Here is an 11,102-nt window from a genome sequence, read left to right as displayed (position 1 = left end):
TTCTGTTTTCTCATTGTTCCTAAAAGCAAATTGATATCCCTACAAGGGACTGCAAGATGCTCTATGGTCTGGTCTCTATCAATATCTCCATCATGATCTTGTTTCATTCTCTACTTTGCCCAGTCTTCTAGACCCACTGCTTTTTAAAAATTGCCTATTCAGACATTCCTCCCCTAACAATTTTATCACTTGTCACTGTTTTTCTATATTTCAATCTTCTGTTTATTTCCTTCCTGGAAAATCACAACTTGCAGTTATATATTTATATGTTTGCAACTTATTTATTTATTTTTATGTTATTTTTTATTTTTCAATTACAGTTGACATTCGATATTATTTTATATTAGTTTCAGGTGTAATGGTTAACATGTATGTAATTTATGAAGTGATCACCCCAATTAATCTAGTATTTACCTGGCACTATACTTAGTTTATTACAATATTATTGGCTGTGTTCCCTATGCTGTACTTCACATCCCTGTGACTATTTCGTAACTACCAATTTGTATTTTTTAATCTCTTCACTTTTTTTCATCCAGCCCACCAATCCCTTTTTTTTCCCAAGACTATATCTAATTACATTTAGAGGCTCTACAGTATAGTTGCTCCCTTTGTAGTATAATATAACCATTCCACTATAACTAAAACACAGGAGGTCCATGATATACAAGCACACACATGCATACTTACACATACATTATTTACATATTCATATATAGGCAAATGATACAATGAATATGTAACGTTTCTGAATAGTGAGATTATTAACAACTTCTATTTTCTTTTGCTGATAGGTATTTTGTAATTTTTCTACAACAGACGTTGTTTTTATAATAAGAAAAATAAATGCCGTAAAAAGACAATAAAAGAACAAATTCTCAAAACATGTTGACAGAGAATCTTAAAGATTATATTGCATAATGACTTTTTAGATCCATAAAGCTTCAAAATGCCCTCTGATATCTTGTTGGAATTATTCTCATATGTATCTCAAGTAGTATATCATGGGAACATCTGTGATTGTTCAGTACTCAATGGGGATAGTTTTTCCTTTGGCGGTGGGAAGCCTGCTGTTTTGTTGGTGATGGTGTTTTCACGAAATTATATGCATGTACTTGTCAGGACACATTTCATAAAAGTAACATAATTATTTTTTCAAACCACAAAGAAGAAAGCATGTTTATTAGTTACATAGTTAATTTTGTCATTAAAAATATTTAACACTTCAGTGTCAGTTTAAAACAGATTTTTAAAAATTTCATGTTTACTTTTATTAAGAAAATAGTCAGCAGAAAATATTCATTGGGGGCAATTTTATGTTAACTGAAGTGCTGCTTAATTTTCTCAGGATACAATTTACAAAATATAGCAAAGAAAATTGAATGGAGTGCAACGTTAAGAACTGTGGAGGAACACAAAGGAGAAAACTCCAACTGTTAGGAATAGTAAAGGAAGTTCTACAGAGCTGTGCACACGGGATCTGGGTCTCACTGAATAAATATGACAAGGGTAGGATGAGAGTAACGTAAATACTATGTCAAGGAGGCAGTGGTATGTTTAGCAAGTATTAAAATAATTTTAATACAAGCCCAAACTGTCTTATACATAACTCTTGGGTCCCAATGTCTTTCACAATTCAGATCTTTTTAGTTTTGAGAAACGCAGTATAGAGTTATAATATACTCTATAATATCCAGTGGAGTCTGGCACAGCATCCTGTAATCAAACTAATTTCTTCAGTAAAACAAATGTATATTTGTACCAAGTGGAATAAATGGAGACTAGATACAGTCTTACATTAATTCAATTTGGTCTTTGCTATCAAAAGAGTTCAGCTCAGGTCAGGCTTTTTTACGAAAGAACTACTTAAGAGTTCAGACTTGTTTTGGAATTGCAGATAAGGTGATGCCAATCTTAGGTAACAGTTATTGAGCAATTATTATGTGCTAGGCAAGTGTCTTACATGTAATAACTCAATTAGTTCTGCTTATCATTCTACCTGTTTTTCAAATGGAGGAATAACAGCAAAGTCAACACAGCTAGAAAGATCACACGGCTGGAAGGTGATGGAGCGGGAATTTAAATGGAGGTAATTTCTGATATATTGCCTCTCTCATGATACACTCCAGCTGCTTATCTGTAGCTTGCATGCAGGGTTTGAATGAAAGAGAGGTTGTGAGTGAGGCTAAAGAAAGAGACAGGAGGCAGACAAAGTTTAAGGGATAGGAAAGACACAGTGGAAATTAAATATCTGGTGGTTACCCTCAAGGAGATTTTTCTAATCTTGTGGATTATAAATTATTTTCCAACAATTCTCATCTGTTATGTGCAATGAAAATATTTCCTGGAAGGTATATCTGTGGAACAAATAAACAAGCAAGCAGTATTTGGTGGTTAATTCTTATTATTCTTAAATGAATTTCACCTATGATTCTTAAATCTTAATCCTTTCATGCCCACAAGAAAGAGCCTAAATCACCTTCATGGAACTAAAGCTTCCCAGTGTCCAAGGACAGTTTTTGAAAACTCTAAAGGCCCTTGGAAAGTCGTCATACTCTTGCCAAGAATGGTGCTCCCTCAGGTTATTTTTCTAAACTTGAAAAGACATCTCAGGCTTCCAGGAGTGGGGAGGCTGTTTCATATCCCACACTACTTGTAAAGAGATGCAAAAGCAATCAATGTTTACCTCTGCAAAGCTGTCCACTAGCTTCATCCACTGTTCAGAGAGGCAGGATGCCCGACTCCCCAGACGCAACTGCAGTGTAACAGAAAGATGCAGGATCCAGAAAGAAAGGGAGTCTGATTTCTAGCCCCAGTGTAGTCCTCACAGTGTGAGATTAAGCTAAATTACTTCTTTTCTCTGGCCACATTGTCCTCAGTTTGGGAATGAATAATCTAGATAGGAGCACCTTTTTGTGGTTTTCTTCATAGTTTTTATTATGATCATTTATTGTAATATCTGCTATACTGTCAAACATCCAGGTCCTATCATTGTCAGGGATCTGATGCTATTCATTCATTCATGTAACAAATATTCGTTGAGTAGCTACTTCCGGGAAATGCTAGGTTTTAAAAGAGATGGTGCAAAAATATACAGAATTTTTTCTGCTCATGGAAATCTCAGCCTAATGGGAGATACAGACAATTAGATAATGACAATACAGTGTAATCTGTGCCCTGATGAATTCTGTGGAAATGAGAAGGAGGTACCTAACTTAGATTCAAAGCAAGGTTTTGTAATAAAGTGAAAAATTATTTAAAACCCAATGTGGATTTAGTCACCACTGTCTCTGATTTGAGAGCAGCATAATTCATATTAGTGAAAATTAATTTATTATTTTATTAACATAAATTAACATAAAATGAACATACATTTGATTAACATATAAATTGACATATTAATTTCCACCATTTCCTTCAATCCCTGTAACTCGCCTTGGAATACTAGTCTCATTTATTCTATATCAGAGATTGATTAATAAAGGATTAAGAAAAAAACAAAACTTTGAGCAGGTCTTCTGTGCTAGAAGACTGAGGTCTAGAGTAGATGGTCCTTCATTTCAGCACACAGCAGTGAGCCGGGAAGAGGGAGCCGAATGTTTTGCATAATAAATGTGAAGGACATTGACATTTGCACCAGAAATTTTGTTACCCTACCTGGCAGAAATGGGGAACCATAACTTTTAGAGAAAGATGGTCAAAATCTTAAAGCCTAATATTTAAAAATATTTTTATAGCTCATCTCTTCAAAACTTTTCATTGAATCTGTACATTCAAATGAATACAAATGAAGTCATCTTGGGGAAAATGAAAGAAAAAGAGCAAGCATAGAAATTTCGGATGAACATGTAAAAGACAAAATAAACAGCAGTAGGAGTTGAAAAATGAGTGAAATCAAGAGTTCAACAAAGGTGGCTATTCAGAGCCAGAAGGGACTGGGTGAGCTTCAGCACCTCTGTGTCACAGAAATCTTGAGAAAGTCGTTGGACTTCCTCTAGAGGGTAAGATAGGGACTAAAATTCATGCAATTTAAATTTTCTAAAGAATAGGCAACCCTAACTAGTGTTTGGGGCACAGGATTATAGAGATAGGGGAAGATATAACTGTCAATAAGCCTGTTTAATACCCCAAATCTGGGTTGCATATGAAAGTACACATTAAGACTGAAACTTTCAGTACCTTCACAACTAGTTGCCTAGAGAACTTTTACTAATTAACATACACCTTAAAATTAAGAGTGCTAACAGTAAGGGGCTAACCTTGCTAGCTGTATCTTAAACAACTTAAAAATCATAGTGATTAATTTTATTTGTTTTTGAAAACATGTTTTTCCCCAAGGTCTGAATGTGCATTTACGGAATTTACAAACATGAATTATTAAGTCATTGCTGGTTTATGGTTGTCCTGCTAAAAGTCAATGCATTGCTGGTTGTCCTTTAGCAGCTGAGAGTATCTATGTATCTTTTCACCTTTTTTCCCTCTGTAGCATGGTGTTATAAAGCACCGCAGCACCAAATAAGGCCCTAGTGGAAAGGCATTTTGATATTTAAAAATGTGTTTTGACAGATCAGGTTGTGCTTTTGAAACAAACTGGAGAAACATGAATTTTTTATGGTTAACTGCATGCAGCATGGTCTGACTACCAAAGATAAACATACTTAGAAAAAAACGACGAGGCAGATAGAAGGGACATAAAAAATAAAAAGTGGAAATATTTATCATCAGGTGAAAACACTTCAGTTTACTCTCAGTGTCACTGTAGCAGGTACGCACATAATAAATATGTATTGGAAATGAAGAATTGCCCGGATAATAAAACTGTAGAAAATTGAAAATGGCCCTCAAATTATTACCAACTATATTGTACAGTGTACATTGATGAAGTGGACAGAATGTTGCCAAATAACTCACCTGCCTTAATATTTGAAACCACGTAGATATAAACTGTACATATAAAGTGAGGTGAATGATAAATGTTGATAAAGACTTAGAAATTATAATTGATGTTAATAGGGTACCTGATGTTTCTAAAGGCAACCAGACAATTGTTTCCTTATTTCTCTGACTCCTGTACTCCTGCATCTGCTGTTATTTCTTGGAAGTCAGTGACTAAAGGGGATGATGCACAAACCCTCCTTTTCAGCTACTCTGTCTTTTCTGTTTCCAGAATCAGCCCCCACAGAAATCCATCTTCCTCGGTAGATTCCCATATTTTCTATTATTAGTCAAGATGTTTTTCTTCCAGTACATGTGAACAGAGAAATGTGTTTGAGATTTCGGGGAATGTAGGGGAAAGTTGTTTTCAAAATTACCAAACAGAAAACAAACAAAAATGCTATTTTTAAATGCTATTTTTATAATTCTCACAGCCTATCTGCAGTTTTTTAAGGGTAAGTTTTCCCAATCACAGAGATTCTCTTTGAGAAGAAAAATCTTCTTTCATTCAGTTTTGCATTCTTATTGTCTAGCAGAGGGCTTGCCTCAAAGTAGGAGCTCTAAATATTAAATGAGTGAATTGGTGGGGCAATGGTGGATAGATGAATGGTTGGATGGTTGGGAGAATACACATATGAGAACATGGGTAGAGTGAAGTATGGAAAGGTGCCTTCAGAGGCATTAAATGAACCCGAGTTTCCACGAAGCAATGTAAAACTGATAGGAATGTTTTCTTTAGCCTCAGTTGCCCTCAGCTAAACAATTGCACTCTTTTTGTTTTTCTGTTCTTGTCACAATATCAACAAACAAAACCTATCAATACCATATTTTAAAAAAAAAGTAGTGTTTCAGTTATCCGTTACTTCTTAGCAAACTATCTCAAAACAGTGGCTTACAATAACAGCTTGTTATTTCTTCATATCTTTGATTTGGTTAGGCTGTCTTCTGCAGTCGTAGTCAGGTAGGTGATGGCTGGGGTCTGAGTCATCTGAAAGCTTAGCTCAGCCAGGATATCTAAGATAGTTTACTCACATGCTGGCAGTGGACTAGAACATTTAAATGTGGGCTCTCCATGAAGCTTAGGTATCTCACTGCATAGCAGCTGAGTTCTGAAAGGAGGCAGAGAGCAGCAGCTGCCAGACCAGGTAAGGGCCATGCCTCAAATTGGATTTAGGGCCCACCTAGTTTCAAGGGAGTAAAGAAATAAACTCCATATATCAATGTACACTCACCCCTACTGGAGCACACATGATTTAAATTGTCTTTTTACTTATCAGTATTCTGCATAAGACTGTAAACTGTTGTTTACTATTAATTCTCTAGCTGTTAGCAGAATGCCAGGTATGTACTAGATCAATAATAAATGATTCTTTAAACTGAAAATATCAGAAAATGATATGTAGCAGGAATAATGTTACATGGGATACTCTGACTTTTCCCCTATTTTTCTGACTCCCATTCTCCTACATCTATCTATTGATGTTTCTTGAGGAGTGGCTAAGAGGCATGATGGAAAAGACAGGTAAAAATCTTGTATTTTTGGAACTTAATGTCCAATATTGGAGGCAGAAAATAAGAATGGACAAACAAATGTAAAATTTGGAATTGTTATAAATGAAGCATTCAGGGTCAGTGTATTCAGAGTAATGCGGGAGGGAGAGTGCATATTTCAGAGATAGCATGGTGAGAGGAACATCTCTGGGAAGGAGATCTTGAAGCTGAGAGACGAAGCAGGAGAAGGAGCCAGCCATGCAAAGAAACAGAAGCATACATATTCTAATCCTAAAGCGAAAGGGAAGAAGCCAAGGCAAGATTGATGCTTCCAAGAAATGAAAGAAGCCAGTGTGGCTGTAAACAAGTTTATCAAGGTACAGGACACCAGACGGGGAGCCTGACCATGGTCAGATCATGTCATGCTTAGTAAGATAATGAGGAAAAGTGAGTTTTATTCTAAATGCAAATAGAAACCAATTAATTAAAACTTTTAAGTGAGAGGGTGGTATGATATGATTTATGCTCCTTAAATATTCTGGCTGCTTAGTAAAGAGTGGTTTGAAAGAGGCAAGAGGGAAAGTAATGAGAAGAGTTACAGGACTTTAGTGCTCGCCTAGGGAGAGAGACGAGGGTGAATTGAGTGGAGGGGTGGAAATGGCAAAAGGAGAACCCAGATCTATTTTGGAGATATATTACGAAGGACTTGAGAATGAATTATGGAGGAAGAAGATTTCTATGTTTTTGACTGCTGCTCCAAGATAAATGTAGTTCCTTTACTAGTGTGGGAAAGATTGAGGGAAGAATGCACAGGGAAAAATCAAGAGTTCCATTTTGACATGTTAATTTGAGATATTTATATGATAGCCAAGAGTAGATGTCAGTAAAAACAGAGAGTAGAAAAGTGGTTGTTAGGGGCTAGAGGGGGCGGGGTGGGAAAAGTAAAGAGAAGTATGTAAAAGGGTACAAACTTTCAGTAATAAGATGAATAAAGTCTGAGAATCTAATGTATAACATGATGACTGTATATGATAGATAACACTGTATTGTATAATTGAAATCTGCTAAGAGAGTATAACTTAAATGTTCTCTAACACAAAAAAAGTTAAAAAAAATAGATGTTGAATGCTTGGTTGGAATATAATTCTGGAATTTGTGAAAAAGAACATGCAGGACATCCACAGGGAATGATGATAATTAAATAGCACCCATGTGGGTGGATGAGATTTCCTAGGGACTAAGATTCTATATAGAAAGAATCAAAGATTTAGGACTAAGTCTTGAGGCATTCAATATTTATAGGTTGGGACAAAGAGGAAAAACCAAAACAAACCAATAAACAGAACTAAAAAGGAGCAATCAGAAGCACAGGAACGAATGTTGTGGTGTCCTCGAGGCTGAGTAATGAGAAGAGTTTTAAGAGAGAAAATGCTTCTATCTGGTCAAGAGTTGCTGAGGTGGAGCTCCCGAAGAATGCAGAGAAGTATGTGAGGCTTTGGGTGGAATAGAGGTGTCTTTGACCATCATATTCAATGATGTGTTATGGACTAACAGAATCCAAGTTGGAATGGGCTAGTGGGATTAGGAAAGGAGAAAAGTGAAGACCGATATGTAAAATCCTTTTTGTTATTGTTTTCTTTTCTGCCAAAGATTCTATATGCCTACACAAATATACATTAATATGCAATCCATTTTTTTACACAAAATGAACCAGAATCTTGATTTTTTTTGCTTAGCAGCATATCTCAGAAATTTTCCATATCAGTTTATACAGAATTCTTTGTTCTTTTTATGAAGACAATGCAGCATACCATTGTATGCTCATACTTAATATAACCATTATATGTCTCATACTTAATATAACCATTTGAATTATGCCTTATCTTCTTATTATACATGATGTGATTATATAAAATTGGAATTTTTATATTAAAAGGCATTACCTTCCTCAAAGTTTGTACTAATTTGCATTTCTAACACCAGCGTTTAAGAGTGACTTTCCTCAAAATTTAGTTGTCTTTGTGCATTATCAAATGTTTGCATTTTTCTAATGTGGTAAGTTAAAAATGACCCAGTATAGTTTTAAAAAACATCTTTCTTTTAAAATAAGTGAAATTTATATAACATAAAATGAAACATTTTAAAGTGTATAATCTATTGAAATTTAGTGCATTCACAATGTAAAACCACCACCTCTATCCAGTTTCAAATATTTTTATCATCCCCAAAGAAAATCCCATCCCAATTAAGAAATCAGTCCATATTCTCCCCTTTTCCCAGGCCCTGGCAACCACCGCTCTGCTTTCTGTTTCTATGGATTTACCTATTCTGGACATTTCCTATAAATGGAATCATATAAAACCTTTTGCGTCTGGCTTCTTACACTTAATATAACATTTATGAGATTCATCCGTGTTGTAGCATGTATCAGTACTTCACTCCTTTTTACGGCTGATTAATATTCCATTTTATGTATATACCTCAATTCATTTACCCATTGGCCCTTTGATGAACAACTGAGTATTTTCTACCTTTTGACTATTGTGAATAGTGCTGCTATGAACACTTGTGTACAAGTATTTGTTTGAAAATCTGTTTTCAGTTCTGGGGAGATATAGATGTAGGAGTAAATATTCTACCTCATATGGTAATTCAATGTTTAACTTTTTGAAGAAACTCCAAGCTATTTTCTATAATGACTGTACCATTTTACATTCCTACCAGTAATGTATAAGGGTACCAGTTTCTCTACATCTTTGACTACATTTGTTATTTATTTATCTATTTATCTATTTATGTATGTATGTATGTATGTATGTATGTGTGTATGTATGTATGTATGTATGTATTTATTATAGCCATCCTAGTGTGTGGGATATGGTGTCTCACTGGTTTTTTGATCTGTCTATGTTTACATGGCTGTGCTCATTTTGTGACAGTTTATCAAGCTGCCATTTAAGGTGCTTTTCTGCTTACATTTTATTCCAATAAAATCTTTACATACTTTTAATATAAATATTATTGAAGGATAAATGGGTATAAGTTATTAAAAGAATGTTAATTAAATTGGCTTCCTTAACAGAATGAATATCCATTTTCTCTTTGTCTAAGCAGGCCAGCTTAGATGGCTATAGAAATTATTCCTTCCTCCCACAGGACACACTTGACACTTTCCTTTCTATTTCTGCCCAATGACACCTGAAATTTTTCATTTTTCCATTTGCTACTATTCTCACATGCTTTCCATTTCAAACATACTGTGAAGTCTATCCAATTATAACCTCACTTTAGAGACTTCATCCTACATTCAATTCAGAATGCTCATTCACAAATGTAAAAATTTGAGAGCTATTGAGAAAATTACCATGGGCCTCTCAGGAGCTTCAGTTCCTAGTTTGAAAAAAAATTTTAAATGTGATTTTAAACATAAATACTCTTAATTTATGTGGCCATATAACACAAATGAGACTGTGATTCAAATACAGAATAGACATTGATTAGCCGTCCAAAACAAGGTCAGAATATGCTTATTTAATAGTCACAAAAATTATTAGTATACAATCATCCGCAGTTTCTTCTCTTTCTTAAGAGTCTTTCTGTATGATTCACCAGCTAAGCATTTTCCTTTTCCTCTCCTCAGTTCTTAGACAGATTAAAAGTTTTTCTTAATCATATTAAAATAATCTTTGGTTTTGGGAAGTATGAACAGGAGATGCTGAAAGAGGAAAAAGAATATTCAGTTACCTGACGGTGGGGTGGGAGAAAGGAAGAAAAGAGTGAAAGGAAAGGGGAAGAAAGAAAAGAATCATTATATAGGAAGGAGCTTAGGAGAGAGTTAGTTAGTAGGATGAGTTTAGTTTTAGAGAGAGAAGCTGAGAGAAAAATTTAGAGAGAATGGGGTAAGCAGTATTGAAAGCTAGAACAGGAGAGAGAATTTCCATGGAGCGTTATTTTGGATTATAAATTAGACTGGTTTTGATGCCCTTTAGACATGTCAATAAAAAATGAAACGTATTTTAGATTCTTTTGGTTGCTATCTGTGTTATGGTAAATGCAACACCCAACTGAAAGTGGATTGTAAAACACTCCAGCTTATTTTCAGGCTGTACTTATATTTATTTGTCTTTTTAAGTTATTATTGAAATAAAAATTTCATATTTAAAAAATTTATTGTATATAGCCTGAAAATCCTGAATATATGTTTGCTAACCCCAGTATGAGAAATATAAGACTTTCACAAAGTTAGCAGCCATGACACAAAATGCAGTAAGGCCTTCTCTGTGAAACACAAAAATTATTGAAGAAAGTCACAGTTTCCCATAAAATGTTAATGTATTTATTTCAATTTTTTTTACTACATAACAAGAAACCTCATATAGCTATACAAGGTCTACATGAAAAATAGAAGAGATAAGAAAGTAGCCTTTCTTGGCAAGATATGGCTCTCAAGGACATAATGGCTTTGGACTCAAAATCTGAGTGGAACTATGGTTGTAAGGGAAGGCCTGCAGAAGTAAGGTCAGTTTATATTTCTCTCTCTCAATACTATGCATTTTTTCTTTATTATGTTTTGTTTGTCTTATTATTACAAATATTAAAAAACTACAAAACAAAATATTTCAAAAATCACAAATAGTTTCTCTTTATGGTTTGTCTTTTTTCCTGTAGTCACCTCA

Source organism: Pteropus alecto, unplaced genomic scaffold (genome assembly GCF_000325575.1).
Source record: "Pteropus alecto unplaced genomic scaffold, ASM32557v1 scaffold7, whole genome shotgun sequence".
Lineage (NCBI taxonomy): Eukaryota > Metazoa > Chordata > Mammalia > Chiroptera > Pteropodidae > Pteropus > Pteropus alecto.
The sequence above is the reverse complement of the archived record's forward strand: the minus strand, read 5'-3'. Positions refer to the sequence as shown.